Raw genomic sequence first — 4880 nt, forward strand, 5'->3', positions numbered from 1 at the left:
TTACAACAATAAGTGTTTTTTTAGGGTCTGGGAAGTATGTCTTGGTTTATTTTATTTTATTTTATTTTATTTTATTTTACAAATGGCATCTCACTATGCCAGGCTGGTCTTGCACTCCTGAGCTCAAGAGATCCTCCCACCTCCACTGTCTCTTTGAAATGTAAACATTAAGTAAGATAGTGCCTCTATCTTCCTGTCACCTTGATAGTTTAGCCTAAGGCTCTTTGTTCTTAGTTGCTACCTGTTTGTGTTAGGAGTGAGTTTTGGTTTTCTTTCAAATAACAGCAGTTAACTAACACAGATGGCCACTGCCAATAACTAAGTGAACCTAGGATGAACCTTGAGTATATATAACAAATGATACTACCAAGTCCTCTTCTATAAGGACAAGTTATTGTTTATCTTGAGAACATGTATATAAAGGATTGTATGTACTTGGATATATAAAAGAGTGAGATTTCTTTCTGTCTCTGCAATCTCCTTAATGGATAGCTTGTGTTATACATCTCGGTCTGGTTTAATCCTTACTCAATAATAAAACTCTTCTTTTCCCTACATTTATGAAGAGAATTTTCTGGGTTGAGAGGAGGTTTTATTGCTAACTTTTTCCCCAACAGGTGTTTATGCCTTACTCAACTATCAAAGGCTATTATACAAATGTACCCCCTCTGAGACTGAGCAGTGTTGCTTTTTTGACCGATCCTCATCTTCTCTACTAGGCAGGGACTGAGCTGGTGTCATATGTGCCTAGCTCCCTTCTCATACTGGTAACCCACCACCTCCGCCTCCTACCTGTACTGTACCAGCTTCAGTGGATGGGAGAAGTTCAGAAGGAGATCAAACTGGGTTAAGTTTAGAGCTGAGGAAGAACACTAGAGTCCCATCTCACATAGAGGTCAGGTTCTAAATTCAGGGTTTTGGACAAAAGAAAAACTCAAAATTACCCTCGATTGTTTTTTCATTTGAATACCACTTGAAGTCATTAGCATTTAGGGCCCTGTCATATAAAAAATAGCAATCTTTAAACAATAGAATCACACTTTTCACAGCCTGATGCTCCTCTCCAAAAGGTCTCAGTTCACATCTTACTTCAGGGTACAGGTCTGGGGAGCAAAACAACAAGCAGCCTCTCTCTCTCATATGCCCACACTTGTACAGGTAAATTCACAGGAATTAAATATGGATGTGATGTTACTTCATTGTCAAATGATACCTGCCAACAGAAGATACCAGAAGACTTACTATGAGGCTTCTTACTTGCATAAGCTCCTCCCAAGGACAAATTAGGTATCTGTAATTTTATATCATTGAAAAGGATAATTTTAAAGAGATATGCTCCCCTCTTACCACCCCCTTCCTCCCCTCCACCAAGTTGTTTAAGTTCAAAACTGTTATGTGTTGAATTGTCCACCACTAAAAATATGTTGAAGTCCTTGGCTGCGTGGAGTGGCTCATGCCTGTAATCCCAGCACTTTGGGAGGCAGAGGTGGGCAGATTGCTTGAGCTCAGGAGTTTCAGACCAGCCTGGGCAACATAAAAAAAATTAGCTGGGTGTGGTGGTACATGCCTATAGTCCCAGCTACTCAGAAGGCTGAAGCAGAAGAATTGCTTGAACCTAGGAGGCAGAGGTTGCAATGAGCGGAGATGGCACCACCACACTCCCAGCCTGGGCAACAGAACAAGACCCTGTCTCAAAAAAAAAAAAAAAAAAAAAGATACATTGAAGTCCTAACCCCTAGTACCTTAGAATATGACCACCTTTGGAAATAGGGTCTTTATAGAGGTTAGCAGGTGCAAATGAGTTCGTTACGTTGGGCCCTAGTTCAGTATGGCTGGTATCTCATAAAAGGGGGACATTTGGACATAAAGACTTTGACGCTGAGGGAAGATGACATGAAGACACACGGAGGAAAGATGGCTGTGTGACACATCTACAAGTCAAGGAACGCCGAGGACTGCTGGCAGACACCAGAAGCAGCAAGTGCGCTTTCTCCCCTAGAGCTGTCAGAGGGAGCACGGCCCTGCCAACATGTTGGTTTCAGACCACTAGCCTCCAAAACTGTGAGACAATAAATATCTTGTTTTAAGCCACTCAGTGTTTGGGACTCTTTTACAATAGCCCTAGGAAACTAATATAAAGCCACACAAAACCTGGACCTGCCCCTGTTCTAACTGACGTTTTCTGGTTCTAAAGCTCCTGCAGCCAGTGTTCTCTGAACCAAAGTATCTAACCTTGGTATAAATTCAGCAAACTTTTCCCAAGTTATTTTAAAGAGGATTTACTTGGTACACTCTTGAGCTTTTAATGCCCAAAAAGAATTTTCTAAAGAACTCAGACATTCAGCCACAAAGACTAAATCACTGTTTGCTTTAAGAGCACTGAGGTCTTCAAAGGCAGCAACCATCAGGTATCCCTTTGGAGGTGACAAGCATTAACTCACATACCTGCCAGTATCTCCACAGTCCTCACTCACCAGGGGTCCACCCCAGAAAATGCCCTCAGACTTCAGAGGCTCACCTCCCGTTAGAGGGTGCCCATCAGTTTCCTAGAGCTGTTGTAACAAAAGGCCACAATCTGGGTGGCTTAAAACAAGAAAAATGTATTCTCTCACGTTTCTGGAGGCTAGATGTATGCAAGATGTTGGCAGGGCCATGTTCTCTTCAATACCTCTAAGGGAGGATCCTTCCTTGCCTCTTCCAGTTTCTGGTTGCCCCAGAAATTTGGTTGCTGTATGTCTTCCTTCTGAGAAATGTGAAAATTGTCAAATTGTCAGAATCAAAATGGAGTCATTTCTGTTTTTTAAAAAACACCACCACCAAAAAAAAAAAAAAAAACCCTGACAAATAGAGCCAGATAAAGTGTGTGAAAAGAGGGCCCTCGTGCGTGTTCCTGATAACAAAAACCATCATAAAAGACTGCAAAAACCACAACCTTGCACAAAGGCCATCACAACCTTATGCAAAAAAATATTTATGCAAGCCTGGCATGGTGGCTTACCCCTTTAACCCAGCACTTTGGGAGGCTGAGGCAGGCAGATCACATAAGGCCAGTAGTTTGAGACCAGCCTGGCCAACATGATGAAACCCCATCTCTTCTGAAAATACAAAAATTAGCAGGGTGTGGTGGTGCACACCTGTAATCCCAGCTACTCGGGAGGCTGAGGCAGGAGAATTGCTTGAACCTAGAAGGCAGAGGTTGGAGTGAGCCGAGATCACACCACTGCACTCCAGCCTGGGCAACAGAGGGAGACATCTTTCCAGTAATGCCTATCCAGCCTCAATCACCCCTGTTATTGAACTCTGTAGGCAAGGATAATTATCTCAAAAAAACTATGTAATCGTTCTCATTTTTTCCTTTAAACACCTTTGTCTTCCTTTACCTCCCTGAACATACACATAGTTTACTATGGTACACAAAATCCCAATGCAATGCTCTATTCCCAAATAAAGAAATCATTTTGTTTTAGAGAGTCTCTTTCTGTTTGTTATTTAGGTTTGTTATTTAGTTTGAAAGAATCATGAAGTTTTTTAGAAAGTCAGAGACTGAGATACTTTAAAAATTACCTTCCATATCCTTCCCTTTCTTTCAACACTGGTAGGGACTGCAAAGAAGGAAATATGAGCAAAGTTAACTTCACCCCTGAGGAGAGCAAAATCACCTGGTGACCACTGAACAGGCCCCAGAGACAAAAACTCCTTAACTAAGGCATTTAGAAGGGAGCAAAGACCATCTGGTGAGTATCAAACAGGCCATCTGAGGCCTGTCAAACACTCTTTATCTGGGGAAATTAAAAGTAAGTAGACTTCCCTAGTATCTAAAGCAAGCATCTGGTTCCAGATTTCTTTCCCCCCAAAAATTATAAGTAACTAGAATCTATTCTAGACATCTCCAGAATGCAACTCTTATTGACATTAAGGCACCAAAATGTCTACAAATGTAAATAAATATTTATCATGATCCACGTAGCTAATGTAGACCCTTAAACTTGCACCTTAAGGTCCATAAATGCTCCTAAAGAAAAATCTACCATGGCATGCTAAGTCCTCTTGCTGAGGCACCTGCTGCACTCTTTTGCAGCTTGCTTTCTTTCTAATAAAACTTTCCTTTTTCAAACTGTTGTCGGTAAATTCTTTTTTTTTTTTTTTTTTTTTTTTTTTGAGACATAGTCTCACTGTGGCCCAGGCTAGAGTGCAGTGGCATGATCTTGGCTCACTACAGCCTCTGCCTCCTGGGTTCAAGCAATTCTCCTGCCTCAGCCTCCCCAGTAGCTTGGATTACCGGTATGCACCACCACGCCCAGCTAATTCTTGTATTTTTAACAGAGACGGGGGGTTTCACCATATTGGCCAGCCTGGTCTCGAACTCCTGACCTCAAGTGATCCACCTGCCTCGGCCTCCCAAGGTAAATTCTTTTTACCAACCCATGAGTTGACCACTTCCTGATGCTGGTGCTCTGACACCTTGCCTGGCACACCCTGCCTTCCCTCTGCCAACACAACAACTCTGAACCAGCAGGAGGAGTTTATTTTATGTTATTGTTATTTTTATTAACATAGATCATAACAGAGAACCCAAAAGTAGACCCCAAAATATTTGGGAATTACATTCCAAATTAGTGGAGAAAGAAGAGTTGATTATTCCATCCATGTTATTACAACAACTGGCTTGCCATTTAGGTTTAAAAAAAAAACTAGATTTCCCTGAGTGCAGTGGCTCATGCCTGTAATCCCAGCACTTTGGGAGCCTGAGGAAGGAGGATCACCTGAGGTCGGGAGTTCGAGGCAAGCCTGACCATAGAGAAACCTGGTCTCTACTTAAAATACAAAAAATTAGCTGGGCATGGTGGCACATTCCTGTAATCCCAGCTACTCAGGAGGCT

The sequence above is a fragment of the Colobus angolensis genome, unplaced genomic scaffold, assembly GCF_000951035.1.
Source record: "Colobus angolensis palliatus isolate OR3802 unplaced genomic scaffold, Cang.pa_1.0 Scaffold203, whole genome shotgun sequence".
Lineage (NCBI taxonomy): Eukaryota > Metazoa > Chordata > Mammalia > Primates > Cercopithecidae > Colobus > Colobus angolensis.